The sequence below is a fragment of the Pogoniulus pusillus genome, unplaced genomic scaffold, assembly GCF_015220805.1.
Source record: "Pogoniulus pusillus isolate bPogPus1 unplaced genomic scaffold, bPogPus1.pri scaffold_50_arrow_ctg1, whole genome shotgun sequence".
In the NCBI taxonomy this organism is placed as follows: Eukaryota; Metazoa; Chordata; class Aves; order Piciformes; family Lybiidae; genus Pogoniulus; species Pogoniulus pusillus.
In genome coordinates this window covers 199,330-214,213 of record NW_026974708.1, presented here as the reverse complement: position 1 = coordinate 214,213, position 14,884 = coordinate 199,330, and positions in this window count along the sequence as shown.

Sequence of the window (14,884 nt, the reverse complement as noted above, 5' to 3'; positions counted from 1 at the left end):
CTTTACCTTTCTCCAGTGCATTGTGGATGACTGAGTGACAGATGGTTGAGCTGTGTTTCCACCCCTGAGGCAAACGGTTGAACTGGTACTGGATTCCTCTCCAGGTGAATGCAAACTGAGGCCTGCACTCCTTTGCTATGGGAATAGAGAAGAAAGCATTAGCAATGTCTATGGTTGCATACCATTTAGCCTCCTTCGATTCCAGCTCGTACTGGAGCTCCAGCATGTCTGGCACAGCTGCACTCATGGGTGGTGTCACCTCGTTGAGGGCACGAAAACCAACTATGAGTCTGCAGTCACCATTGGCTTTATGGACAGGCCAGATGGTACTGTTGAAAGGTGAATGAGCTTTCTCAATGACAGCCTGACTCTCCAATTGACAAATCAGCTGATGAATGGGCAACAAAGAGTCACAGTTAGTTCTGTACTGCCTGTGGTGCACAGCTTGAGTTGCAATTGGCACTTCCAGATCCTCTATGTCATGATGTCCCACAACTGCAGATTCATCAGAAAGTTCAGGTCTAATGGACAATTTCAATTTACCATCCTCAATCTCTACAGATGCTATTCCAAAAGCCATTTGTGACCCTTAGGATCTTTGAAACAACCTTGTCTCAAAAAGTCAATTCCCAGAATGCAAGGCGCATCAGGACCAGTTACAATAGTATGTGTCTTCCACTCTTGACCAGTTAAACTGATCTCAGCCTGCAACTTAGTTAACTCTTGAGATCCACCAGTGATTCCAAAGATAGATATGGACTCTGTCCCTTTGCAATTGGATGGCAATAAAGTAAACTGAGCTCCTGTGTCAACTAAAGCCCTGTATTGCCCAACTTTTGAACTGCCAGGCCACCTAATGAATACATTCCAATAGGTTCGGTTCTCTCCACTATCCCTTTCCTCCTCCTGGCTGGAGGCAGGGCACCCCTAATGCTGAACATGGCATGTAGAGTGTACACAGTGATTGGTGTTGTTGTGAGAGGAATTGCAACTGTTGGAACAATTGCAGTTGCTCTCGGGAGCTGAAGAAGTGACAGCTCCTTTTCTGGCATTGCTGCCTCTGTTTCTGCCACTCTGCAGTTCCCTGACTCTCTTTGAAAGAGCTGAAGTAGGTTTACCATCCCACTTGTTCATGTTCTCCCCGTATATGTCACGCAGAAGTATCCACAGTGACGCACGTGATTGCTGATGTCAGGGTGGAATTTGTCTCCTCCTGGGCTGGAATTGCCTTGCAGGAGGTGGGCGCCTGGTCCTGATGGCAGAAACATGCACCCATTCAGATGATGCAGGAATGGTGTCCTTTACCAGATTGGTAACGTTTTTGAGATCCTCCTTCAGTTCCTTCATGCCATTCCTAATGCCATTCTCAATACTATCCTTTATCCCTTTCATCTGTGTTGTCATGGTGTTCATGGCAGAGACTAGACCAGAATGTGACAAGCTGTCCTCTATCTGCCTGATCTGGTCAGTGAATTCACCAACAGTGAAAGACCTTCCATTATCATTCCTTGATAGAAAGTTGCTGGCCAAGATATTTGCATAGGATGAAGGAGCAAGCTTAATCAGCTTCTTCATGAGACCTGTTCCAAGAGGAATGTCATCAGGCTCATGTGTGCCATGATCCCCATAAAGCACTTCCTTCACAGCAAACTCCTTCAGAAGCTTAATTCCCTGCTCAATGGTGTTCCACTTCTTGGCAGCCCATGGCAGATCATCTCAGGAAGGATATCTCATAGCCACAGCCAACAGGAGGTGTGTCCACAAGCTAACCTTACCAAGAGGACTTACCAGGTATTTGTCCACCCCACTCTCCTTGGTGAGTGGTCCTAGCTGCTTGGCAGACTTGTCTTCTACCTGCAGGGCATCAGCACCAATGCTACGGCATCTCACTAGCCAGCTTAGAATTGGCTCACCTGATTCGCTTGAGTATTCCTTCCTAACTTCCCTGACCTCTCTGAGTGGATTGTTGGGAGTCCTGGATGTCATCCTCCTCCTCTTCCTCTTGTTGATCTGGTTGTCCCTGGCCTAGAAACAGAACCTTCCTCATAGCACTCTTAAACTCATTGGAACCATCCTCTCTCTTGGCAGCCAACCTCACAGTGCTCTTCTCATTTGAGTACTGGGATCTGAGCATGTTCGCCAGGTCTCGCAGACTAAATGCCTCCTCTTCCTCCTCTTGCTCACCAGAGGTCCCCTCTCTTACATCCTCCTTTGAATCACACTTTGTCAAAAGCTGTGTCTTGGCTTTTGCCTTAGCAGATGCCAAAAAGGCCTGCACAGCAACAGACTTTGATGTGTCTACTGGAGGGTTTGAATCACTGGGGGTCTGGCCTGAGGTCTGTGAGTTCAGATCTGCCTTAGAATTGACAGAGGTCTGGTCTGCTGGCTGGGGATTCGAACTAGCTGAGCTGGTGTTATTGTTATTAGTGGGTACATTCTGACTTTGAGCCTGTACTCCTGGGATGCCTGCCAACCCTGATGTGTTATCTTTGTTGTCATTTTTGCGAGGAACATAGGCAGTTTTCCCAGAATCTGGAGAAGTAGGTGCAGAGACTGGCTGGGGAGAAGGAGATTGTTGTGAAATTATCCCTGGCTGTGCCCCTGAATTTTGCTGGGAAAGAGATTGTGCTTTAGACACTTTCGAGACAGAAATTTTCCTAGTTTTTATAGGCACTAAATTTGAATTTTTCACACAGAATATTAACAGTATTATAAAATCAAAAATTATAAGAGCCAGGATGACACACACCAGACATGCCACAATTTGTTTTAAGTCATTACAAGGGTCTGGCATCTCAGTTCTGGGGTGAATTATTCTCATGAGGGCTGTAGTTAAAGCAGTATTTTGATCGCTTGTAATATTATTGGCAAATACCCCTGTAATGTTACTGGTAAGATTTTCAGTGACATTAAAACCAGCATAGCCAAGAATGAGATCACCCCAGGTCCAGAAAATGGTTGTGACTTTAGCTTTAGCCTTCATATAAGCTACATTAAGAAAGTAAGGAACAATTTGGGCTTTGATCTACTTGAATGCAAGAAAACAGAAACCAGACGACATAAGAGCCCCCACCAAGTACAATACCTGCTTTATTAGCTTCATTCTGATTCCCAGAGTTAATTAACAGTCACTCAAATGAATTTGCCCCACGTTGGGTGCCAAATTAAAAATATGTGGTTGTTTAGGTGTACCCTGCCCCCCTACACTTTAGTAATACCCAGACTAGACTCAGCCAGGCTCTGGGAATATAAATGAAGCTATTTATTTACAGCTAGCACAATATACAAGCAGCTATTTACAAGCAGCTATTTACAGTCTATACAGTTATAGACAGAAATATACAAATGAAAAGGTAATACAGAAGCACAACTCCCCTCCCAGAAACCTGAGTCCCCAGGAGGGGATCTCAACCACCCCTGCATCTTCCCCCTGCCCCTCTCAACCTTACCCCAGTCCTAAGGAAGAATAGAGGTTCAGCCAAGAGGTTAAGGAGCAAGGTTAGTGGCAGGAGAGGTTAGGGAGATGCAACTCAGCCAAAGCCCAGCCTGAAAGCGAAGACAAAAATGTCGAGAGTGTTATCTAATGTTTACATTCTTCTTCAGCAAGACTCTGAGGGGAGTAGACATCACCATTGTTTTCCTTTCACAGCCTATCATCTAGTTCCTTTCACCAAAACATTCCAGCCTGCTTCAAACTAGCACACCTCTCCAGCACGTCCCTGTCCCTCTTCAACTGAGGAGCTCAAAACTCAAGATGAGGCCTCAGCAGGGCAGAGTAGAGGGGAAGGAGAACCTCCCTCGAGCTGCTGGACACACTCTGCTTAATACACCCCAGGGTCCCATTGGCCTCTTGGCCATCAGGGCACATTGCTGTGCCATGGATGTTCTCCACCAGGACCCTCAGGTCCCTCTCCACAGGGCTGCTCTCCAGCAGTCACCTCCCAGCCTGTACTGCTGCAGTTCATTATTCCTCCCCAGGTGCAGGACTCTGCACTTGGCCTTGTTGAACCTCATCTGCTTCCTCTGTGCCCATCTCTCCAATCTGTCCAAGTCTGGCTGGATGACAGCACAGCCTGCAGCTGGATCAGCCAAGCCTCCCAGCTTGCTGTCATCACAAACTTGCTGAGCAGACTCTCTCTGTCTGTCTGTCCCCTCATCAATGTCACTGATGAGTTTGTTGCTGGGTTATAGCTCTGGCTCTGGTTATTGCCTTTTACATTTAGTTCACTTTTGTGTTCAGTTTCTGTTGCTGCCTTCTGTAAGGATTTGCATTGAACTTCCACATTTGGTTATTTGCTCTTTGCTCAAACTCTCTGTGGTGCAAAACCACCACAGCCATCATACAGCAGGTTGTGTGACAGCACAGAGAGGTTGTGTGATGTCACTGAGCAGGATGAGTGACATCACCAGGTAGGTGGTGTGGCATTATAGAATGGGATGTGTGACCTCATAGGGTGGGATGTGTGACATCATAGAGAGCCTTGTGTGTCATCAAGGAAAGTGCTGTATGATATCACGTGGCAGGCTCTGTGAAGTCATAGAGATGGTTGTGTGAGATCAGAGATGGGGATGTGTGACATCCTACAACATCATACACCCTGCTCCACGACTTTACACTTGCCTCTCTCTGAGCCATCACACAACCCTCTCTGTGCTGCTGCACAGCCTGCTCCTGGAGGTCACACAGCTCTCTGGGGTTCACACTTCCAGATCTAAGATGTCACACAGCCTGCCCTGACATCATACAACCATCTGTGTGATGTCACTGCCAGTGATATAACTGACATCACTGCCAGTGATGTCATACAGACCACTCTATGATGTCACAGAATCCTATGATGTCACACAGCCTGCTCTATGACATCACAGAGCAGGCTTTGTGTCACACAGTCCCACTCTCTATGGTGCCACACAGTCTGTTCTGTGACATCACACACCCAGATCCAGGCTGCCACTCAACCCTACGACATCACACAGTCTGCTCCATCTCACAGAGCTTGCTCTAAGACGTCACTGCCCTCTCCATGATGCAGTGCACTCTGCTCTATGATGTCACCAAGCACCCTCTATGACGTCACAGAGCCCAATCCATGTCTCACTGCTTGCTCTGTGCTGTCCCAGGTCCGGCTCTGAGCTGTCACACACTGCTCTTTACGCTGTCAAACACTACTCTTTGATTGCACACAGCCCTCTCTGTGCTGTCAGACAATCCACTCGATGATGTCACACAGCCTGGGCTGTGGCAGGTGCTGAGGCAGCAGCAAACTTCCTAACTCAGGCAGTTGTTGCCTGAAGACAGGCAAAGATTTGGGAGCCTATGGACAGTGCCCCTAAAGCCAGAGCCTTGGAGCTCTGCTGGATCCCAGCAGCTGTGTCCAGAATCTCCCCCAGGCAGAGGTCACTCAGGCACAGCCTGCACCAAGGGCCAGGACCCGGTCAGACCTCTCCAGTCTCAGTTCTCATCTCCTGAGAATGCCAAAGCTTTGTGAGTGTTTGCTCTCAGCTCCAGCAGCAGGGAACTCAACTCCAGGCAGCCTCTCTGCAGCCTCCTCTGCCCCTCTCTGTGTGTCAGCACAGACCTTTGCAGGCACAGGCTGAGGCTTTCTCTCTTGCGCTGCACCCAGCTCTGCCTGTCCCTCTGTCTGTCTGCTTTGTGCTTCCATCCAGGCACAGCCACAGAGATTTGAACTCAGGCTCCCTTGCAGCCAGTCAGGGTCAGCCTTGTCCTTCTCCACTCTGTCATTCAGAGGCTGTTGGATTCTGACACATTCTGCTGGATCCCCTTGGGAGCTGCTCATTGGCTCCTGCTCTGATCCAGCCTCTGCATCTGCTTCTCCCTGTCCAGAGATCCTGACTGTCTGATAACTCATAACCAAGTCAGGACTTGTTCAGTTTGCCACATGCTTGTGGAGAGGCAACCTGCTGAGAGGCAGCCTGTGCAGAGCAGATGGCTCCATGGGGTTGGATTGCTGAGGGAACTTTCTCAGGCATTGCTTTGCTTTGCTTCCCAACAGCAACAATTCTCCTGTGGCTGTGTGCAGCCATTTGTGTCAGGAGAGCAGGGGGGAGCTGTGCCATGGAGCTGTGAGCTCATGATGGTTTGGGTGTTCCCCACCCCCCACACTTTAGAAGGTACCCAGACTAGTCTCAGCCAGTTCTGGGAATATAAATGAAGCTATTTATTTACAGCTAGCACAATATACAAGCAGCTATTTACAGTATATACAGCTATAGACAGAAATATACAAGGTAAAATAATACAGACACACAACTCCCCTCCCAGAAACCTGAGTCCCCAGGAGGGGCTCTCAACCACCCCTACACCTTCCCCCTGCCCCTCTCAACCTTACCCCAGGCCTAAGGAAGAATAGAGGTTCAGCCAAGAGGTTAAGAAGCAAAGGTGAGTGGAAGGTGAGGTTAGGGAGATGTAGCTCAGTCAGCAGCCAGAGCGAGAGTGCCACAAAATGGTGAGAATGTTATCTAATGATTTCCCTTCTTCTACAGCATGATTCTGAGGGAGTAGACATCACCATTGTTTTCCTTTTCACAGCCTATGATCTAGTTCTTCTCACGAAAACATTCTACCCTGCTTCAAACTAGCACGATACACCCCTGTCTGCTTCACTGAGTATTGCTAAGAACTATCTCAACTAATCTAAACCAATATTTACACCAATGAGTATCACAAGGTCAGCTCACACTTCATTCCAGCTATCTCAGCTGTAGGTGATTCAAAAGCTCTAAACAGTTCTTCTCCTCACTGATGAGACGAGAACAGGGACTCCCAGGTAACATTGGGTTCGAGCTCATGTACTGTAGATTCTCTCGTAGATTCTTTCACTGTTAGAGGCTGATGGTACCTAGAACAGAAAACTCCTAACAGCTTGTATTAGACACTCTGAATTTAGACTCTCTCAGCTCAGGTTAGATTTCTCTGTGGCACACACTGGATTTCACCATTCTCTTGCATTACCCAGTAGGTGTGACCAGGACCTTCAGCAGATACCACCCCTCGGACAGGTTTCCCTTTGCCCGAAGGAGAAAATACCCAAACAGTTTTCCCTATCGTGAGCCCATCAGTATGTTGCATCTCTGCCTTTGTGTCCAGATGAGTCATGGGCCCACCGAGCTAAAAAAAGTTCACCTCGGTGTTTCTAATCAAGGTCAATGTCAAGATCAGAGTTGGCATCAACTTGAGCAATCTTAGCAGCTTGGTCTGCCTGCTGGTTGTGTTGATGTTCCTCAGTGGCTCTGCTCTTAGGCATGTGTGCATCTACGTGCCTCACCTTCACTGGAGTTCTCTCCAGCCGTGCTTCAATGTCCTGCCATAGATCAGCACACCAAATCGGCTTTCCTTTCCTCTGCCAACCATGCTTCTTCCAGTCCTTCAGCCAACCCCATAGAGCATTGGCCACCATCAGCGAACTGACTGAATTCTCCTTCACCATCTCTCGCTTGGGTAACTCTCCTGGTTGGACTCCAGACTGCTGACTTCCATATTCACTTGTTCCCAACAAGACAACAGAAACCATCTGTGAACAAAGCATAGTTCTTTTCCTGATCAGAGAGATCACCATAGGGAGGAGCTTCCTCAGCACGAGTTATTTTCTCCTCTGGAGGTTTGGTACAGTCTGTGCCTTCCGGCCAGTTGGTGATCACCTCCACCATACCAGGTCGGTCAAGATTCCCCATTTGTGCTCGTTGGGTTATCAAAGCCATCCATTTAGACCAGGTTGCATCTGTGGCATGATGTGGTGATGAACCTTTGCCTTTGAAGATCCAGTTAAGAACTGGCAGTTTAGGAGCTAAAAGCAATTGTGACTCAGTTCCAATCACTTCAGAAGCTGCTTTCACTCCTTCATAGGCTGCTAGAATTTCTTTCTCAGTTGCAGTGTAATTTGCCTCTGAACCTCTGTAACAACGTCCCCAGAAACCAAGTGGACGACCACGTGTCTCATTTGGAGCTCTCTGCCAAAGGCTCCAAGTTGGACATTGTCACTGGCAGCCGTGTACAGAATGTTCTTAATGTCCGGAACAGATCTCACAGGTCCCAAGCCCACTGCGTGGACTATTTCTTGTTTGATCTGATCAAAGGCTGCTTGTTGTTCCAGTCCCCACTCAAAATTGTTTCTCTTATGAGTCACATCGTGCAGAGGTTTGACAATCTGACTGAAACCAGGAATGTGTAGTCTCCAAAATCCCACCACACCAAGAAAAGAAAGTGTCCTTCTTACTGGTGGGAACTGCCATGGTAGAGACTTTGTTGATCACATCCTGAGGAATGTAACGGCGACCATCCTGCCACCACACTCCCAGAAACTGAATTTCTCTGGCAGGTCCTTTGACCTTGTCTCTCTTAATGGCAAAACCTGGTTGCAATAGAATGTCAATGATTTTGTTACCTTTCTCGAAGACTTCCTCAGCAGTTTGGCCCCACACAATGATGTTGTCAATGAACTGGATGTGCTCTGGAGCTTTACCTTTCTCCAGTGCATTGTGGATGACTGAGTGACAGATGGTTGAGCTGTGTTTCCACCCCTGAGGCAAACGGTTGAACTGGTACTGGATTCCTCTCCAGGTGAATGCAAACTGAGGCCTGCACTCCTTTGCTATGGGAATAGAGAAGAAAGCATTAGCAATGTCTATGGTTCCATACCATTTAGCCTCCTTCGATTCCAGCTCGTACTGGAGCTCCAGCATGTCTGCCACAGCTGCACTCATGGGTGGAGTCACCTCGTTGAGGGCACGAAAGTCTACTGTGAGCCTCCAATTGCCGTTAGCTTTGCACACAGGCCAGATGGGACTGTTGAAAGGTGAATGAGCTTTCTCGATGACAGCCTGACCCTCCAATGACGAATCAGCTGATGAATGCCAACAAAGAGTCACAGTTAGTTCTGTACTGCCTGTGGTGAACAGTTTGAGTTGCAATTGGCACTTCCAGATCCTCCATGCCATGATGTCCCACAGCTACAGATTCATCAGAAAGTTCAGGTCTAATGGAAAGTTTCAATTTACCATCCTCAGTCTCTACAGATGCTATTCCAAAAGCCCATTTGTGACTCTTAGGATCTTTGAAACAACCTTGTCTCAAAAAGTCAATTCCCAGAATGCAAGGCGCATCAGGACCAGTTACAATAGTATGTGTCTTCCACTCTTTACCAGTTAAACTGATCTCAGCCTGTATCTTAGTTAACTCTTGAGATCCACCAGTGATTCCAAAAATAGATATGGACTCTGTCCCTTTGCAATTGGATGGCAACAAAGTACACTGAGCTCCTGTGTCAACTACAGCCCTGTATTGCCCAACTTTTGAACTGCCAGGCCACCTAATGAATACATTCCAATAGGTTCGGTTCTCTCCACTATCCTTTTCCTCCTCCTGGCTGGAGGCAGGGCACCCCTAATGCTGAACATGGCATGTGGGGTGTGCGCAGTGATTGGTGTTGTTGTGAGAGGAATTGCAACTGTTGGAACAATTGCAGTTGCTCTCGGGAGCTGAAGAAGTGACAGCTACTTTCCTGGCATTGCTGCCTCTGTTTCTGCCACTCTGCAGTTCCCTGACTCTCTTTGAAAGAGCTGAAGTAGGTTTACCATCCCACTTGTTCATGTTCTCACTATATTTGTCACGCAGAATAATTCACAGTGACACATGTGATTGCTGATGTCAGGGTGGAATTTGTCTCCTCTTGGGCTGGAATTGCCTTGCAGGAGGTGGGCGTCTGTTCCTGACTGCAGAAACATGCACCCATTCAGATGATGCAGGGACAGTATCTCTTACTAGGTTGGAAATTGAGGTTTTAAGATACTCCTTCAGTTCTTTCATGCTGTCTTTGATGCCATCCTTAATCTCTGTACCTAGAGTTTTTATGGCACATATTATGGCAGAATGTGACAAGCTGTCCTCTACCTGCCTGAGCTGGTCAGTGAATTCATCAACAGTCAAAGACCTTCCATTATCATTCCTTGCTAGAAAATTGCTGGCCAAGATGTTAGCATAGGATGAAGGAGCAAGCTTAATCAGCTTCTTCATGAGACCTGTTCCAAGAGGAATGTCATCAGGCTCATGTGTGCCATGATCTCCATAAAGCACTTCCTTCACAGCAAACTCCTTCAGAAGCTTAATTCCCTGCTCAATGGTGTTCCACTTCTTGGCAGCCCATGGCAGATCATCTCGGGAAGGATTGTAGGGTCACGTGCTGTGAGCCAGGAACAACTGATAACCTTGGAGGAGTTACACCATAAACCTTGGGCTAGAGCTGCATAAAATGACACCTACTTAATTGATAAGAAAGAGGAATTTACGACACGTTGACCTAATTTTATTGCTGGGTCTGTTGTACTGATAAGGAGTCAAAGCTTATGGTTTCTTGTACTGATAAGAGATCTTAGCTAGGCAGAAATTGTGAAATCTTAGCAAGAAGCTGAGTTGGAATAGCCAATCAGCAGTATACGCGAGAAGCTTAATGAACCAATCACTGAGAGCCTTCTGTATGGAGTAGAACTGTATTGCCTATAAAAGATAGTGGATTTGTTACAATAAATGGAACTTTCTTGGCATCCAAGAGTCTCCCCGTCCCCCTGTTTCAGCAAATGGTGACCCCCCGACGTGATTACGAAGGGAGCCTGACGTGACGACAGGCTATCAACTGCAAAAATAAGGCAGCCGGTCGCAAGTCTCCGAGGACCGAGGAGGAAGACTGAAAGAAGTCTTAAAGGGTGGCCACCCGTCTTGGCCCTGCCAAGGATTGGCAGGTGAGCTCGGAGAAACCGTTTAATATGGGTAATCATAGTTCCCATGAAGAAAGGGACGTTTATAAAATGATGAAAGAATTAATGAAGAAGCATAATAAGGACCTATCGGGCCATGAACTGAAATTGATACTAAACTGGGTCCGGGATAAATTTTCAGATGTTACCTCGGTAAACATCTTTGAGCATGACTTTTGGGATCGTGTGGGGGTTCGACTATGGGACCTTGGGACGAGGGGAGACTCTGATGCTCTAAAGCTGCTTTCCCCATGGTGGAAAGTGTACGAAGGAGTTAAACATCAGACTCTAGGAAAGGAGGCGACACCACCGTCAGCTCCTCCTTTAAACGATGAAAGTCCGAGTGGGGCCCTAAACCCCCCGGGGAAAAAGAAAGAGACCAAACACATAAATACAACTATTGCCACTCAATCAACACCTCCTAGTGAGGATCCCTTTAAACCCGATCCCTTTGATCCTGAGCAAGAGCCAGACTTGTTTCCCGATGACTACGACCCAGGCATGATATGGGCTATGATTAAAAAGCAAGCTCTGGAGGCTGGGGACGTGGACATAGCTTCTGCTATTCAAATTCCCCCACGTCCTCCACGCCGTAAGTTTGGCCGAAATAATCCTTTTGTAGCCCCGGTAACATACCCCGCCAGAGGAGACCCTGTCTGGGGGCCGCTTAACTTTTCCATCACCAAAGAACTGAGGAGAGTTGCTGCCGAGAACGGCTTGAGCTTGCATTACTTCACGGGACTGTTAGAATCAGTTTGTGAAGGTCAGGTACTTACTCCTTTCGATTTAAAAACTTTGGCTCGTCTCCTCTTAAACTCATCGCAATACATGCTGTGGGAATCTGCCTGGAGGCAGGGGGTAGAGAAGGTGCTGCAACAATTTGCCGCCGGCAACAATCAGGCTCTGCAGGCTATGACCGCAGACCACCTCCTGGGAACGGGGCAGTTTTTGGACCTGACAGCTCAGGCGAGAGACTGCCCAAGAGAAGCCTTAATTGCTACCACACAAGAGGCTAAGAGAGCCTTCTTAAAAATTCCAGATGTAAATAAACCGCAGAGGGCCTTCACTACAATCATGCAGGGACCTAAAGAGCCTTACATGGACTTTATTTCAAAACTACAAGGGGCTCTGGAGAAACAGATCGATAATCTGGAAGCCAGAAATATTCTGCTGCTTAAGTTGGCAGTCGAGAATGCCAATGCAGATTGCAAAAGACTCCTGAAGTCTCTACGAGATCCAAATCCTACCTTGGTGGAGATGATGGAGGCGTGTAACCGCTTCAGAACTTCAGAATATAAATATGAAACAATGGCAAATGCCTTTGTGGCAATGAGGGGGCCAATACAAGCAGCAAAAGAAGAATTGACTTGCTATGGGTGTGGACAAAGAGGCCACATAAAAAAGAATTGCTTCAGAATGCCCATCTGCAGTAGATGCAATAAGGGCAGACACCTCACTAGTCAATGCCGCTCGAAATGTCACAAGCAAAGCCAATTGATCTCACAGCAGGGAAACTGGAGGCAGAGCGCGGGACGGCGCCGCACTCAGACACAAATCCCTCAGCCACAGACAACACAGTTACCGCTGATAAACTCGGTCTCGAACGAGCAACCAGCGGCAGTGCCGGATTGGATTTGTCAACCCAGTACACAGTTGTCATAACTGACTCTTCTGTGCATCTCTTAGAGACAGTTTTTCAGGGACCACTGCCAGAGGGAATGTTCGCCCTCGTAATAGGAAGATCGTCAACTACTTTAATGGGTCTTTTTGTGCTGCCTGGCATTGTCGACAGCGATGCCTTGGAAATCAAGATCATGGCATGGACACCTACACCGCCCTGTGAGGTACCGGCGGGCAGTAAGATCGCACAACTTATTTTGTTCCCTCTGGACAGCGTTTCTCCATCCACAGGTGTTACCAGACAAGGTGTTTTTGGTTCCACGGGCCAACCCCAGGTTCTATGGACACAAACAATATCAAAAGATCGACCTATGAAACAGTGTATAATGAAACAGGATGGTCAGCAGGTTTCTGTTACAGGACTTATAGATACTGGAGCAGATGTTACAGTAATATCTCGTGCTAAATGGCCTCATCAGTGGCCACTTACTCATACCTCTCAGCCATTAGCAGGGGTGGGGGGTGTGGGAAACAACTATCAAAGTGTGGGGATTGTTCAAATTGTTGGACCTGAGGGTAGAATAGCTAACATTTGACCATATGTAATGCCCATACCACTGGTCTTGTGGGGAAGAGACGTTTTGTCTCAATGGGGAATACAATTGGAATAACTTTTTTAATAGGGGCCACTGAAGAAGGGCGCGAGACCCCAAAGTTAAAATGGAAAAAACAAGACCCAGTGTGGGTTAATCAGTGGCCCTTATCAAAAGAAAAGCTGAGCGCCCTGGAGCAACTAGTCCAAATTCAATTGAAAAAAGGACATCTGATGCCTACTTTTAGTCCTTGGAACACCCCTGTTTTTGTAATACAGAAGAAAACAGGAAATTGGCATTTAATTCAGGACCTGCGAAAAATAAATGAAACAATGGAAACCATGGGACCCTTACAGCCGGGTCTCCCTTCCCCAACAATGATCCCCCGAGGTTGGCATTTAACGGTGATTGATTTAAAAGATTGCTTTTTTGACATTCCATTACACCCTGAGGACGCTCCTAGGTTTGCATTCTCAGTGCCAAGCATTAACATGGGTGAGCCGCTAAAACGCTATCATTGGACTGTGTTACCTCAGGGCATGAAAAATAGTCCTACTATATGTCAATGGTATGTGGCAAAGATACTCACTCCTGTGCGTTCGGAGTATCCTACTGTTATATTGTATCATTACATGGATGATTTGATCATTGCTGCAGCATCAGAAGACGAGTTAAAAAACGCTACACAAGCTACTATGCAGGCGATTCAGGGAGCAAGTCTACATGTTTCTTTAGAAAAAATCCAAAAGACAGAACCGTACAATTATTTGGGGTGGACGATCACAAATCAGTCAATTACACCACAAAAAATATACATAGATGTCCAAATTAAGACCCTTAATGATGTTCAAAAGCTTTTGGGCTCTATAAATTGGATACGACCTCTTTTAGGGATCTCTAATCAGGAATTAGCCCCATTGTTTGACCTATTGAAAGGGGATACTAACTTGTTAGCCCCGAGGAAACTGACGCCTTCTGCAGAAACAGCATTGAGCAAGGTTCATGATGCAATTTCAGAAAGAAAAGCCTTTCGGTGGGATCCTGATTTACCTGTTAACTTAATAGTCTTAAAAGACGACGACAAATTTTCAGGGATGATTTTTCAATGGGACGCTAAGATGAAAGATCCTTTGTTGATAATAGAATGGGTCTTTTTACCCCATCAGTCTTCAAAGACAATTTGGCAACTCCCAGAGATGCTTTCACACATTGTTATGAAAGCCAGGAGCCGAGTGTTATCTCTTTCCGGCCAAGACTTCGCAATTATTTATGTGCCTGTGGTTGACTCATACCTCTCTTTTCTCATGCAGAACTCACTCCCTTTCCAGATTGCAGTTCAAGGATTTTCAGGGCAGCTCTCTAATCATCCCTTGCCACATAAACTTTTCCACTTATCTTTTACTTTAGCTGAACATCCAAAAAGAAGTGAAACACCGTTGGAGGCTGTTACTCTTTTTACAGACAGGTCAGGAGCCTCTCATAAAGCAGTTGTCGCCTGGAAGCATTCTACTGATGAGAATTGGCAATCTGACATTACTTTTCATCCAGGCTCTCCACAAATCGTGGAATTGGCTGCAGTTGTTTGAGCTTTTACTTTGTTCCACGATCAGCCTTTTAACCTGGTAACGGACTCTGTGTACGTAGCAGGTACTGTAATGAGGGCGGAGGCTTCTGCCCTTAAAGAAGTCTCTAATTTACAGCTATTCCATCTGCTTAAAGATTTGATCACGTTTATTAACAACCGAAAATGTGCCTTTTTTGTGACGCACATTAGATCTCACACAAACCTTCCAGGATTTATGGCCGAAGGCAACAGAGTTGCTGACTCTTTAGCCATGCCGGTTTTGACAGCCTCTCCCCTACCTGATAGGTTAGGGCAAGCACGAGCAAGCCATGCGTTTTTC